The sequence below is a fragment of the Agelaius tricolor genome, unplaced genomic scaffold (assembly GCF_023055355.1).
Source record: "Agelaius tricolor isolate 1412-34295 unplaced genomic scaffold, bAgeTri1.0.p SCAF_32, whole genome shotgun sequence".
In the NCBI taxonomy this organism is placed as follows: domain Eukaryota; kingdom Metazoa; phylum Chordata; class Aves; order Passeriformes; family Icteridae; genus Agelaius; species Agelaius tricolor.
Genome location: NW_027269292.1, coordinates 1,867,845 through 1,883,990, shown reverse-complemented (window position 1 = coordinate 1,883,990; position 16,146 = coordinate 1,867,845). Strand labels below are relative to the sequence as shown.

At 40.6% G+C, this 16,146-nt stretch overlaps 1 protein-coding gene across 3 annotated transcripts in view; it reads right to left on the bottom strand.

Moving 5' to 3' along the window:
• TOM1L1 (target of myb1 like 1 membrane trafficking protein) overlaps positions 1–8,869 on the bottom strand; it is a 90,144-nt gene extending 81,275 nt beyond the window's left edge. For all 3 annotated transcript variants that reach the window (XM_071451295.1, XM_071451296.1, XM_071451297.1), the window contains exon 1: positions 8,408–8,869. The gene's annotated coding sequence lies outside the window, so the exon portion shown is untranslated. The remainder of the gene's footprint in view (positions 1–8,407) is intronic.
• Positions 8,870–16,146: the final 7,277 nt, after the last annotated feature.

Below are 16,146 nucleotides of genomic sequence, written 5' to 3'. Positions count from 1 at the left end.
TTTCACATTAATCTAAAGGATTACTTGGATGAGTGAGAATTGTCTTGAGGTGTCAGGGCAGCCCTGCCCTGAATGGGAAGTTGGGTTCTGAGTAGAAGAGGTTGTACTCCAGATTTTGTGACTGACTGCCAGATGTTTGGATGGTTTGATTTCCATGGAGATTAAAGACAATCTTATCTTTGGAAAAATAGGGGGAAATATCCCAGGAGTTTGGCACGCCCACCCCAGGGTTCCAAAAGGGGTAGAAGACCTCAGGTACCCTCAGGGCCCTGATTTTCCACTGCCAGCTCTGGGGTTTGAGGTGTGAGCAGTTTAAGAGTTTGAGGGGCTTTGTGCCAGCTGCTGGTACAGGCAGTGTGGGAGATACTGCTTGTTCATCTACTCTGGACTGTTCTTTTTTTTTTTTTTTTTTCTCCCTCAACTGCAGGAAAAAGAACCCAAATAAACCACAAGTTTATGCAGAGTGAAAGAGCAAGAAATTTGATGACATATCCTCCAGTATGAAGCACTTCATCCTTCAGAATCATATGCAGCCCTGTCACTTCTTCAAGGCGCAGAGGTTTGGGGCTGCTTTTTGGTCAGGACACCCTGTAGGATTAAAATGCAACTTTCAGTCCTCTCTTCACATCTCTTGTGACACTATAGCCCTTCTTCCCCAACACACAGCTGCTACATTCTGTTCCACTTTAATTCCTGGAATTTATCCTGTGGATAAATTCCATTGTCTGTGCTTTTACCCTCACTTTGGGATTACGGGATTTTCCAGGAATTCCAGGGAACATTCTATCCTAGAACAGCAGAAGACTGTCCTCATGTTACTTAAAATCAGGCAGTATGGTATTACAAGCACCTTGTAGGAACATGGAAAATAAACTGCCTCAATATAATTTGATCTATTTTTTCAATAACTTTGCTAATGAATATTTTATTTTCTCTAGTGCTGGACTTAATTTGCTTGGGAGACAATTGTCATTACATTAAGGAACAAACAGTTCACTAGACCTGAAGAGTGCAATAATTGATTTTTCAGCTTGGTGGATGAATTAAGAAATCATTATTTTTATGTTCCAAGCCACATCCAGAAAAAGCTAGTGTGGGCTCTAAAATCCTTCACATAGAAAGATCAGTTTAGATGTTTTCTGATTTTCCAGATAATTTTTCCTGTCGTAAATTTGGATCAATATCTCCCTGCTGTGGTTAATATTGCTTTTCTTATTCAGGTTGAGGTGTTTGTCACTCCCAGCATGGGACAATGGAAGGCCTGGGTGGGCAAGTTGCTGTCCCACAGAGCAAGCTACTCCTGGTGTCCATGAAACCATCATATCTGTTTTATCATCTCTCTGGGCATCCTACATGGCCACTGAATAAGGCATTGTTTAATTTATCTGGGCCAAGGCAGGTCCAGAGCTCTATGCTTGATCCCGATACATGTAAAACTTACAGATTTTAACACCACTCACTTATTTTGATTTGATGATTGAATAACATCCTGATTTTAAAGAAGATGGGAGTTCTAATCTTACAGAGCCTCCAGTTCCCTGCATATGAAAGCAGAATATTTCATGCAGCTTTGCAAGGGTCTTTGATGTCTTCAGATGAAGAGCAATGAGCATTAATATGACTCTATCACCAGCATAAAATTACTGCTGTACCCTCTCTAGCCCTTGAGCTGTGTAAAGGCAATGACACTCGATTCATTTGATGTAACTATGTAAGAATGATCATATAGATGCAATTTAAAACATAGTTTTTATCAATTATGCAGTAGCATGTCATCTGTACTCTACTAATTAGAAAGGGGAAGAAAAAAGTTACTGGCTGAAAATTAATTATGACAACATTTCTACAGTGTTTAGAAAACTAGTTACAAGAATTAAATATTCATGTCATTATGGTTTTCATTATGCATCCTAATGTGATTGCCTGAGTGAAATCACTGCAAGGTACTCCAACACTCCCTAAATTCAGAATTTGGATGCTGCCATGAACTGATAGTTCTGACAAGGTTATACCTAAATGTGGCTTCAGATAGGAATCTTCTATCCACATACAAACTTGCACCTCATTTCAAGCTGATGATGTGTCATTGATCTCAGTAAAGAAGAATACTCTCTATTCAACCAAAGAGTAGTGTGAAAGGGCAAAGGCACTCAAATTGTTCCAAATCTAAGTTAAGGATCATGGGCCAAACCCAGAGTCTTTCCTCAGAGCTGGGTGGCTGCTACAGCATTTCAACACTGCAGACTTAGGATTTTTAGAAGAATAATGTGGTCACCAGTTGTTGCGGTGTTGTGAGGGTCTCCAGGACGAGGTGAGAGATGAGAATTGACTCCAAGTTCTCAGAAGGCCGATTTATTATATTTTGATATTATATTATATGAAAAGAAAATTATATATGAAAACTATACTAAAGAAAGAGAAAGGAGACATCAGAGGCTAGACAAGAATGAATAATAAAAACCCATGACTGACCAGAGTCCCGACACAGCTGGACTGGGATTGGTCATTAATTAAAAACAATTCACATGTAACCAATCAAAGATGAACCTGTTGGTAAGCAACCTCAAAACCACATTCCAAGCAATCAGATAACTATGGTTTACATTTCTTTTCTGAGGTGTCTCAGCTTCTCAGGAGAAAAATCCTGGCAAGGGGATTTTTCATAAAATATCACAGTGCAGAATGATTTTAGATTTTTTTAAAATTTTTCTGCTCCTCTTGTATTCATATTTTTTCAGACACCTCCCCTCCTAGCTTTTATTTGCCTGGATCCACTTTTCTTCATTCAATCTCTCTCAGCAGCCAGAACACAACTTTAAAATCACGTCCCAACAGGGCTGTTCCCCCTCCCCGAGTGTTTATGCAAAGCAGGTTTCAGCTCCGCAGCTCTGGGCTGGTAAACTGGATGATTGTTATTCAAGGCAAGAAAGCTTTGCTCTTTGCAGCTGATTGGTAAAAGGGGAGGCCCTGACCCCACTCATTACACTGTGGGTTATTGTCTGGCCTTCACCCCGAGGGGTTCTTTGCCTGCAACTTTTATCACAACACAAAATGAATCTGTCATCCCGCGGGGCCTTCCTCTGCCATTTGTTCCTTCAGAATCTTGCATTCCTCTCTAACTTCCCTTGATTTTTAATGCTCATCTTTTTCCACACCTGAGTTGAAGCTAATGAGACAAGTTTAGGTGTCCCAGCTTGGCTGTAGCAGCTCACTGCTGGACCCCACAGGCCATCACACAGCAGCACTTTGTAATGAACTCAGCAAAAAAGCAAATACACACAGATATAAAAGCTCTCCCGTGAAACAAATTTCACTTAAACACTGAGCAGTTTAGGCTGCCAAAAAGGCACTTGAACATAGAAATTGAAAAGGAAGGATGGTTTAAGAAATTATTTTAGGCTTCAAGAAAACACAGAAACATATGGTTAGTGCTAAATATTTGTATACATGACACAGCAAATAGAGATGTCTCATGGGTTTTGAATTAGCTATTTGGAGAGAGAGAAGAAAAAAATGTTGGGTCCTTTCTTAGTTTAGAAACAGATTTTTTAAAGACATATTTGTTTTAAAACCTGGCTATTGGAATCCCAAGTCTGGCCAATTTCAGATACAGCAAAATCCAAATTTGTCCTCCCTCAGCCCCACACTGTAGTGTTACACCACTAAGTGAGTGGAGGAGTCTTAGCTACAAGGTTAGGAATATAAAGAAAATGGGATATAATTCTCCATTAATAAGATCACAAAGGTTCAAATCAACAGACCAGTGAAAGCAACAGTCATAGTTCAGTATCAAACCAAAAATAACAGGTTTATGTGTGTGAGGATGTACACAAGCACATGTGTGCATGAGAAATTGTAATCCTTTCCTTAATTCTCAATATCCAACAGTTATGAGGTGCTTAGCAATAGGAACAGAGAGAAAAATGTACCACATCAGCATCCAAGTCACCAGCCTGTTCATGCTTTACTCACTGCTGTTTAGCTCCTTCACACAGCTGCACTTACACATAAAATGATGTAAAGGTTGCTGTGGGTTGACAGGTGCCTTATTAGCATAAGTAACTTATAATATTAACAGTCATTTCCTTTCTGACATCAAATGGGATTTTCCTGGTGAAAAGGTCAGGAGAAAAAGGATTGCCTCTTCCCATTAAATTGTGTCAATATATGTTTACTCACCCATTACAAACAATTGGTCCAATAATAGCACAGAATTAATAAAGCACAGAATGGGCAATGTGATAAAGCTAAAGCTGAGACTGGTGAAAAATGGAACATCAAAGAAATGGAAGTGAAATTAGTATCTTGACCATATTTAATCAGTCCTGAGAAGCAGGGTACCAATGAAGACTTCAGGAGGAAGCAGAGGTATATTGCACATGCTCAGTTTGATTAGAGAGGTTTTTTTTTGGTCACATAAAGGTGTATAAAACAGCCTGTCTTCACTTCTCTGGAGTTCACTGAGATTCATGTCACTTGTTTTTGGTTTTGGGGTTTTTTGGTGTGAAATGAAGAGAGCCAGGTCTGCCCTGCTGCTGCAGAAGGGCATTGCCCTGCTGGGAACATCGCACCATGGCAGCTGCCACCAGCCACTTGTCCCCAAATTCTCATTTCACTGAATGGGACAGTGAGGACAGTGTGACATTACTCAAAGTGCCCCTCATTCCCACCTACTTGCTGAGCCACCCTCTTGTATTTCCAGCTTAAGCAAGTTCTGGTATTACATTGTGGAAAGAGAAGTGAAATTTGAGGGTTAATTATGCTTTTTCTTCCCTCTCCCCTTTAAAAAAAAAGTTATTAAGAGACTAATGCTACAGACAGAAAAGAATTTATAATTAAGCAGATGCCCATCGACATTTTTAAAGCAGAGCTTCTGTTTGAAAAGCACTGAATATTTTCCCTACTATCCCACTTCAGCAGATGTTCTGCCTAATCTACATTCACTTTACTCCCTGTCTTACCTTTGACCTTTCTTTTGAGTTATTCAGAGAAGAGAATGTCAGTATTTATCTACCTGCTGTGCTTCCATCTGCCTGTGCAGTGCACGAATAACCACAAATTATATTTTCTTTGTGAAAATTTGAATGACAGAAGCATTTCTAAGGCTTCATCTGCATGGAATGATCAGATGCTATCTCCTTGTCTTGGAGGAATTATGCATCTCATAACTGGACATGCAAACCAGGAACAGCTGCCAAACGTGGATTTGTGTTTCCAGGATTTCCATGGAGACGTCTTTCTTGGATGCTTTTCCAGCACCCTTGTCTTATCCATTTTTCTTGACACGGAAAATGTAGTAGGAAAGTTCATACCCAAGGCTGCCACAAGGTATGGAGAGCAGCATAAAGCTGTTTGTAAAGAGGTGTCCTTTGGGCTGTGTTATCAGACTAATGCTCTGCAAACCTGTTAAACTCTACAGTTTAAAGCCTGAGAAACAGGTCCTTCCTGTGGAACCATATTGAATCATGGCATGTTTGGCACAATGGTTTTTGCTAAAATGAGTTTATAATCTAAATTCAGAATCTGTTTTTTCCAAAGCAGCAGTGCACAGCTTTAAGGCTGTGAAAAGAACCATCCAGGAAGTGACATTTAATATCCTGGAAATAATTCTGGTGATTGTGGTAGAACTGATCAAACACTGGTTTCATCCTCAAGTACTCAATTATTTTTAAATTTGGGGAAATTTAGTGCTTGTGCCACATAACAGCATTGTGCAGTGTTGACATGAGCTGCTCCAGCAGAATACACAACAATGAAGTATAAACAGAGTGGATAACCTGATTCTGCTGTATTTGCTAAAAGGCAGAAGTAATTTTATGTACTGTACCCCTTAGCTGCTCCATGCTTGTGGGAGAACATGGTCCAGTTTAACCTCTGTCTCTGAGAGGTGTTGGACACTGGTTTTACAGGACACAATACTTGCTTCTGAAACCAAGTGTGCTCTGCAACATCTGCTGGGGGAAGCCAGGCTGCAGATAAGTGGAGAGGAAGAGCCATTATCACATGTTATCTTTAATGCTCCACAGCACATTCCGTCTAAGCACCGCCATCAATTCCTCACCCTGGCCAGATTCCAGGATTGGCAATTAAATCTTCCTGAATGTCTACATTACAGTCTAAAGCATATTCCTGGACACAGGGGGACTGTGCAAAATTTTACATATCTATTTCTCTCCACTGACTATAAAAAAGATCCTGGTCTAGTCTGGCTCCCTAACATGCAGACATCTCATTTTTATGTGCAAATTTTAGGATAAATGAATCTCATCCCAAGCTTCTGGGAACAGAAAGGAGGAAGATCATTCCCAACCTAATGAAAAGCTTTACCCAGAGCTCAGCCTGAAGACTGGAGGGGGAAAATCAGATAGAGGAAACTGGGAAAAGAGAAGACCCCAATGTAGAAAAAAAACAACTTTGGAACTCAGTTGTAATTATCTGGTGCTGACTCATTATCTGTTTACAAAAACAGAGGAACATGTACAGTGAACTTTGCAATTGATGTTTTACCCAATTAGAACACAAGTACATCTGCTTTTCATCCAATAGTTGCCTAGTTTTATAGGGGGGAAATGCAATTGGTTCTAATAAAAGAGCTTGCAAATTAAGGGGTGGCTTAGCCAGTACTTCTGCACTCGATATCACTAAGAGAATTATAGATATTATGCTGAATTTCTTTTTTTAATCCATTAACCATACAGGTTTTTGAAGAAGCTCATTTGTTAGGCTCAGGCATATCACAAGAACAAAATATTAATGATTCAATTATCTGAAGAATTGCCGAAGGTCAGGGTGCCTCTGAAGAATGTGCATGAAGGCAGGGAAGTGAGAACCATCACCTTTCCCATAGTTCTGCATACTTTAGGGGTTTTTTACATCTGTCACAGGATTGAACTGTGCTGCTTAACTGAGCAGGATTTGGACACGTGAAAAAAATCTAGGGTTTTTCCTACTGTCCTTCAGGGTAGAGTTCAGTCTAATTTTCCATTTACTTCTTTAAAAAAAAAAAAAAGATTCTCTAACTCCTTGAAGTCTCAGTGCCTCCAGGTTTCACCGTGCTCGAAATCTGACCCTACACAACAGGAATCCCTTACATTTGAAAGCAGTAAATGAAATGCTCCCCATCAAGTTCACAATTCAGGAATGCATTATCTGTATCACACCAAGAAACATATCTTTAACAGCTTGGCAGTATTAAAGACTAGGAGGATTTTAAAATACTAGTGTCTAAGGCTGCTTGTGAGAACATTTTGACTTGCAGGATAGGTATCAAGGATAATGCAGTAAGTTTTTCTGCAGATTAAATCATTATACAGGAAACTACATGAAAGACAGTATTTCTAATAAGGGTAGAGTAAAAACTATGTCAGAAATTAGTCATGATTTTTGAAAATTAGACTTCCATTTCATTTGCTATCTAATTCTTGGTGTTAAGTTATCCTCCTAACTGGACCAAACCCTAAAAACCAAGCAGTAATGGTGGTACAAGCCCTCAATTGAAATGCATTAAAAATGGTAATTTTGGTCAGGAATGAGCTCCATGGCTTCTGTTAATTGGGGGCTCCTTCTGTTTTTGAAGTCAGTTGTTCTCTTGACTTTGGGGAAAGTGAAACTAAACCGTCTTTTCCTGGCAAGCACATGAATTCAGTTCAAGAGGAAATCAAAGACTCTGCCAAAAGCGAATCCGAATTTCTGGAGTTAAACTAACTAGAAGAACATCCTGATATATGCATGTGTTCTTTGCATATTCTGGTTTCAGGCAGCTCCACGACAAAAGAGCATTCATGATTGGGTATTTATGACCTTTTTATCCTTAGTTAGCAATGACATTCCCTGCTAAGGCCTTGGTCTCGGACCCATCTGTAGTGGGCTCTTTGCTTTTCCTTAGCCTCAGGCTAATCCCACTTTCTCTATGTTCATTCCCTGCTTTAGAAAAGGGGCAGAAGTTATTTAGAGTGTATGACAGGAGAAGAAGGTGGTGTTGTTCACTGCATTATGCAGCACAACAAATACTAATATTTATCAAGGCTGCTCTTGACACCTTTGATACAAAAATAAACCCCTCCAGCAAGTGAGGAGAGTTGTTATTAGTCATGTTTGTGCACTTCGGTTTGATTAACAGAACAAAAGGCATGTGAGGTTTGCTCGGGTGAAAGGACAGAGCTGGTCTGAGGGCTGGCTGCAGCCACAGCAGCCAGAGGGGAAACACTGACGGCTCTCACTGGCTCGTTCCTGTTTGACTCCTTATGCTCTCAACTCCTGGCTACACACCCCTGGTAAACCCTGCAGCCGACACCTCTGTACTCCCGGTTTTCTGAGAGGAGGAGAATAAACCTGCTGCAAACCGCGACAACACACTCCAGCCAGGGAGGGGGAGAAGCGCTGCGGTCTGAGCTCGCCCCACACTCACCAAGTTTGAACAGCCTGAGCTGAAGGCCTGGGTGTGAGCTCAGTCCTGGAGGCCTGGGTGTGAGCTCAGTCCTGGAGGGCCTGGGTGTGGGCTCAGTCCTGGAGGCCTGGGTGTGAGCTCAGTCCTGGAGGCCTGGGTGTGAGCTCAGTCCTGGAGGCCTGGGTGTGGGCTCAGTCCTGGAGGCCTGGGTGTGGGCTCAGTCCTGGAGGCCTGGGTGTGAGCTCAGTCCTGGAGGGCCTGGGTGTGAGCTCAGTCCTGGAGGCCTGGGTTGGAGCTCAGTCCTGGAGGCCTGGGTGTGGGCTCAGTCCTGGAGGCCTGGGTGTGGTGAGCTCAGTCCTGGAGGCCTGGGTGTGGGCTCAGTCCTGGAGGCCTGGGTGTGAGCTCAGTCCGTGCGAGCTCTGCTCTGAATGACTCCAGAGTCTGCGTAGCTACGGGCAAAGCAGCACCTATTTCTGCTGCACACACACTATTCCCAACAGGATCATGGAAGCATTTATTAGGCTTTCAAAAGGACACATTCCAAAGCCAAAATGGGTCAGACCTGGTATACACAGTACTACTCTCCAAGGTAACCAAACCTCTGCAATGTTATTACACCTAGGAATTTTGACAGAGTGGTAATTTGGGATGAACTGCATTTATTTTGAGAGAGCAGTCAGCTGGAATTATTTTGGATAAAAGACTCCAGTCCTCAGGGTAATTAAGGGAGGGAAAAGTAGAAGAGGGTGGCATTCTGAGGGGTTATGAAATGTCCTCTCTCTGTCTCCAACCTGAAATATACTCTGTGCATGCGCTGACATTCCTGTCGATGTCTAGTGCTAAATGATATGATTCAAGCAAAATTATTCAAGCAAAATCTGAGAAGTTACTTGTAGGACAGCACCTGAACGTCCCATTTTCAACAGAACTCAAAGGTCCTAGAAAGTGTCCAGTGTGGCCCCAAATTAATGTTATTTTGCCTCCTGCAGCTCTGAAATTCACTCTTTGTCAGTTTCTCTCTCCAGCATTAAAAACCAAATCACTGCTAGTGCCCAGAACATCCATCCTTATGTGGATAAGACCTGTAAGACTGCACCTGTCCAGGGCAGAAAGGGCTCAGGTACAAGTGCCAGTGTCTTACAGAGAAGATGGCATCAGCATAATCCTTTCACTCTGAAGACATTTTTCTGCCCCTGAGATCTCATAGCTGGGCTGAGCACCCTGTTTTTGCTGGCACATCCTGGGCGTCACCCCACAGAGGGCAAGCACCGAGCACAGGCATGTCAGGACTGTGCTGATACGGCTTTTCAAAGCCAAGTTTGATGCTAAAATTTTGCCAAATCATGTATCCTGAATGGTGTCAATAATGAAAAGCCATGAGTGAAGAAACAGAACTAACAGACCTGTTATAAATATAAGTAATAAATCTTTAAATATCTGTTATAAATCTCTAAATACAAACTGGGGTTGTTGCTAATGGGTGTTCCTTGAGGAGAGAAACCAGGAGAGGATAAACACAAGAAAGCAGGAAAAGCATCTCAGGGAAATTATTCTATCACAGTCAATCTTCACATCAAATTTAACTCAGGCTGATAAAGAGAGTTAATTTTGGAGTACCTCAGTTTAACTTTCACGTGAGACCTGTTGTAAGGGATTTTCATTATAGGGTATAGCGCTGGAAACACTGCAGGTGTTTTGCAAAGCCCAGATCAGCACCCTCTGCAAGCACATAAGCTGAGAGAAAATTTCACCAGCACTTAAAATGAATATCGACATCAGTTTAACCATGTAGAGCTTCAGTAAAAAGATATGGAAAAAAGTATTTCTTGGTACTAACAGATTCTCTGCAGCTCTCATCCTTTTTCCCCCTTACTTTTCTCCTTTAGAACTGGATTGCAAATTTCTACACCTTATTTCCTAAAATAAAGTGTTAGGTGTATGCCACAGGATTAAAAAAAAAAAAAAAAGAGAGGTGATAATAAAAGAGCTTAATTTTTATAGATTCCACAAAAGGTTCTTATTCTGAGTTTAAACAACATGAAAATGGGTCCAAACCAGGAGTAAATCCCCTCAGAGTGCAGCCTTTTGAGTCAATTTTTCATCTTAGCCTTTCTAGCTGGAGACATCCCACATAAATAAACATGTGCAAGTTATTGCCAGCATGCTCTGCTTTATTAATTTTGTGTAGAGCAAGCTGGCTTTTGGGGAGGTTAATTTTCTGAACCGAGAAGAAAATGGCACTTCACCAATTTGAAAATAAATAATTGTGTGGATACCTCAGTTCATTATTTTTAACTCTGCAGAGTCTTTTCAGACTCCGGGAGCATGCTGACAGCTTAGAGAAACTGAGCTATTTTCATTAACCAGTTTCTCTGTGTGGGGTGTGTTATACTAGGTTGCATAGAAATTAATGGCTGATTAAAAACAGCAGCACCTTGTCTAGGTCCTTGTAAATAGAGCTCAGATAATCCTGGGAATATCAATTCCAAAGATGCAGCTACAGCTGGAGTAAAAAATACCACACTGCTTTTGAGAAAATATTCTTAAACTCTGGCAGCAAGAGCCCTTGGACCTCATGGGTATCACATTTTTGCTGCCTCTGTTGTTGTTTAACCTTAAAACCCCTTAGGAATGAGAAGCAGTACTTGAGTGCTGAGTTTTTCTGTTGAGCTACCTGTGAATCTGGAACCAGAACACACAGCCCAAAGTGCTGGTTTTGTTTGAAGTAATGAGAAAATGACACGAGTCCATATGGTATTGGAAGTCCCGGTGCAAACCTGTCTGTTGATTTAAAGGCATATGGAAGCTACAGGGCTTTGACAGTATCACTTGACTGTGGCTATTTCAGAATCCTGGCAAAAACAGATGGCAACATTTCTGGGGTTTTGAAACATATGCTAGGAAACATAATTTTAAAGTATATTTATTAACAGTAGGGTTAATTTCACTGGAATTCCTAATGAAACTATTGGTACATTTTTTAGAAAACTAGAGGTGTGAACTTAGACTTGTGCAAATCTATGGCTCCAGGATTGTTTTCCCAGACTAAAAGTTTGATAGGAATTCTAAATAACACTCCTTTCAATCTGCATTTCTGTCTGTCTCAGAACAGACAGGATTAGAGAAATAATGTAAATTTGAAACCGTTTTAAATTGATGTGTCATTTTGAGTTTGCAAGAATCTTTTCATCATCTTAACTAATGTCAGGTAATAGTCAAAAGTACATTAATTTATCTGTCTTACCAAAATGTTTAACATAGATAATTGATGAAAGAGAAAATATTATCTGGCTGACATGATGCAAAAATGTCATTCTGTTCTTCTCTGTACAGATGGTTTTTCACTTCCCACGGTGTTTCTCTGTGGAAAATCTGTTGTGTTCTTGGTATTTAATTTGCCTTTTTGATGCAGTTTTCTCAATTAAATCTCATGCAGATGATGCAGTCATTTATATTCAGAGGATCAGGCTTCCTAGTCTTATTGGATAAACTTTAATGTAATCCACAGGGTTCAGATTTAGCTGCATGATATTAATTAACTTTAAATTTAGATAAATGTTTCTTTGGTGGAGATCAAAAGGTAAACGTAGTCCCCAGATCTGAAGCCCACAGGGAGGGCACATATTGAATGACTTGCTTGGATTTTACTGAGCCAGGGAGAATACAGGTGAGAGAAGGTGGGAGAAGTGGCTCAAATAATTAATTGCTCTGTATAACAGGTATTGCCACAGCATTAGCTCCACTTTCTCAGCTGCCACGTGCCAGCCCTGCTCTCTGACCACTCATTAAGGAGAGGCCAAGCATAGTGATGTTTTCATGACAAGGACATTTTCATCCAAAGGCTGACTTGTTGCAAGGGCATAGTAGGGGAATTTCTACCTGCTGATGAAGTACATTTGCTAGGTATGAAAATGGTGTGAAAAAGACAAGTAAATTTGTGATAAAACCTTCATTTTTCACCTTGCAGCTTTTACCTGAATAATTCAGTAACTCCCTCTCCCCCTCCAGGACCTCTCTTCTTTCAGGGAAGAGCAAGGAGTAACCAGCAGGCACAACTTAATGTGCCTATAGAAACTTAAACCTCGTGCCTGACCTTGCAACCTAAACAACTGTTTTTAACTTCTTTCTATTTGAAACAGAATTGTCCATGCAACTGCTGTCAGCAGCTAAAGAGAAGCATGAAAGCTGACAATACATCCTGTATAAAAGCAATCAGCCAGTTTAACCTTCGTATTCCCTTGATCAGGCTTTAGATTCCAGGAATTCAGCCCTATGTCCTTCACAGACCACAGGAAAGGTCTTTGTTAAACTCCTGGTCTGGTCCTCAGGACCAAGTGATTTTCTTCCATTTCTCTATAAGCCAAGGGAATCTCTGCCAGCTGCCAGAGTGCCTGTGATTTCCAGAGCCACAATGAGGACCAGCAGGGCTAGTTCCATCCTCATTAGGATCATGTATGGAGATGACACAGCAGGTTAAATATCACACTCCTGACTTTCAAGTTGTGCCTTAATCCCCTTCTGTGCCAAACAAAAAATTCAGTGTGAGGATGGGAAAGTGTCTCTCTCCGTTCATTTTGAGAACATTTGCAAAACGCCAAGCTCCCCCTTTGCCCCTCAAGTACAATGAATTCAAAGATCATCCTAAAAGACATCTTGTAATTTGTTTTATCTATTTACAGAAGGATTTGTTTTTCTCTCTGACTTTGAGTTATTCATAAGATATTCATTTACATGGCTATCTGCATATAAATATTACCACTGGAGAGCAGCGCAGTGGAGAGTGAATATGGATTTCTGAGCCTTATCATTGTACGTCTTTCATATCAGGTGCTCATTTAGACAGAATTCATTGTATATTATTCTCCTGTGACAATATTAACCGGCCTCCAACTTTCCAGTGCTTGTTATCATTTCCAGAGTGTAAAAACCTCAAGGACTTAAAAGGACAGACAGGAAAGTTTGCAGAACATTTCATTAATTTGTGGGAAATTCTACTTACTGTAAGTGTCATGTCTTTGCTGTGAGGACTGAGAACATCTGCCAAATATAATACCACTTTCTTCCCTCACAGTCTGGCTCCTCTTCTGTTTGACATTGAGGGACTCACCCTTAACTCACACTGCCTCTGCCTGAAGATGCAACTGTGTATAGACCTAAAGCTTAAATTTCAATTTGTATTGGAATGTCAGTCATCAGATAAATTCAGACCCTGAGGAAAGTGAATAATAAATAGCTGTGTGGGCCAAGAGAGAATAGAAAGTGCCAGCAATAACTCCTTTCTAATCTATCCCCAGTCCTATAATGCTCTGGCTGTTATTTCTAGTGGACTTTCCTGTTCTTGTAGCCAGAATGACAGCAGATCAGACTGAGGGGTAGTAATGGCTGAATCTTTCATCTGCCCGAGGGGATGAAAGATTTCTTTTCTCTCAGAAAAGCATTCAAATATATGGGTGACTTGTCCAAATGATATAATAAGCTCTGAGGTTTGTCAAACTGATGTGGTGACACCATAGTACGTCTCTTGGGCTGACTCATCATCTCCCCTTTGCATTTCAAGCCTCTGTTTGGGTCCCCAAAGGCAAATGAAATTTGAAAGTACAGTAGATGACTGGAAGTTATAACCATTGCCTTGATAATGATATACACACATCACCCTTTCATTTGGATAAAACTAGCCTAATACATGAAGCAAACCATTTGAAAAGCATATGCAGGTAACCACAAACAGTATTGCACCACGCAAATTCAGAGAAAAAATACCAGAACAGAGCCCTCCAAAGGAGCTACAGGAGGATCCTGAGATATCTGGCCACCTTTGCTGTACTTAATGGCATCATTTTCCACAGGTTGCCCTGGGATACTTGGACCCTACCACAAATAACGTGAACTCAGAAAGGTCTACACTCGGATAGGGACTGAGAAACACAGGATCCGTGTAAAACCATTGCCAGTGCTACTGGAAATTGTTCCATGAAGTCTCTTGCAACCCATTTTTTCCTGTTGCAGAACACATTAAAACATCACCATTTTCTGTTCAATTTTCTTAAAGTAAGTGAATTGCACCATGCTCAGCAATTCTCTTCATGCATCAGCACTGCCCTGATCCTCTGTGCTCTGTTAGGTTTGAGCCTAAGAGAGCTGTTATTTCAAGAATAATTTTCTTACAAAAACACCCCTGGACTGATAATGTTCTTTTATCCATTTCATGGCACTCAGAGGTTTTTACCTATGGCTTGTTGATTAAATGTGATCAGGCATGTTGAACTATAACATCTCCTTTAGAATTCATTGCAATAAGAACAATGCAAATATGTGCTTAAGGTGTCCCAGCTAGTGAATTATGGGAGTGATAGGCTGTAATATCTTCTTTAAAGTGATAAAGAGAGGGAGAGAATTAGCAGAAGTTGTGAACTTTAAGAAAAGAGCAGCTGTATCACTGTCATAGCAGAGTTAATTCAACAACAAGGAAGGTGCTCTGGATTCTTTTTAATTTTCTCTGCTCTTTCCAGTGCTCTTTAAAAAAAGGAAAATAATTTCACCACCTCTTTTGGCATTGTCTCCCTGTCTCTGCTGACATTAGAGAGACCTTATGGATGAAACTCAGAGTTTGTGCCTCATTTTCCAACTCTTAACACTGAAGTGTTCATCTACAGTAAGACCATAAAAATCCCACTGCAAATTGGTGAGCATGCTCGAGACAGACCTCAGACATGTTTTCAGTTCAAAAATATCAATTTAGACTTTGAGCCAGTAACTTCAGAAGAAAAGGAGAGATATCTTTAGAGAGATAAAACCCATGATCTGACCTGTTATTTCCTACAGCATCTAGGTGCTGCAGAGGAAGACACAAATAAGCTCATCCAAGTAGGACTCCATAATAATTTCCCCACAATACTCCTTCCAAGTTTCTTCTATTAGCAATAGCTATATCACCAGAAATTAAGTTTTAACTGTTTTCCAGCTCTCTGATTCCCCTAATTTTACATAGTGTTACTGAGTTTTCCAAAATCCATGCAATAGGTATAGTTTTTATAAAATAGATCAAGTTTCAAATGTGGGGGAGTTAGACAATAAAAATACACATCTGGGCTTGTTCTCCCCATAAGATACTCTGGAGCAACTCACCTTTAAGGAACACTTCTATAATAAAGAACTCAGAAGAAGCTAGAAATGCCACAAAGAGGAAGAAATACCAGGGTCAGTCTTCCCTCAAATACTACCACAGGAAGTTTTTAACAAATCTGAGCAGCTGCAAGAGGGAGGTGGAAGCAAATTTGAGCAGGGGACTCAATGCAGAGCAAGTCCCTTTAACAGACTGAGAATGGCAAATGCTCTTTAATTACAGTCTTTCATGAGCAACTGTGAAAAGCAGCGATTACCTGACTTCCTCTGAATAAACTCAGTATAATTAATGAATGTTCAAGCTCTAATTATGGCAAAATCACAGCAAATGAATTCCAAACAATGGAGTATATTTTTGGCATGTTTTCAGAATGATCAGTTCACTTTTATTACAGTTATTCCCTCTGTTCTTTTGGATGGTTTGAATTCACAGCCATCAGTTTTGACTGGGTTCAAATATTTGGCTGAAAGAATGAAGGATCCAAGGTCTGAGGCACGAGGCTGTCACACCAGAGTATCTGTATGCAACTGAGCACTTCCTTCTGCTCACATATGACTTGTCTCAGAAGACATATGGTCGCCCCCGGATGTCTGTCCAGGTCAGCAAATGTAGGTGGGTGCTCAAATTCAACATCCAC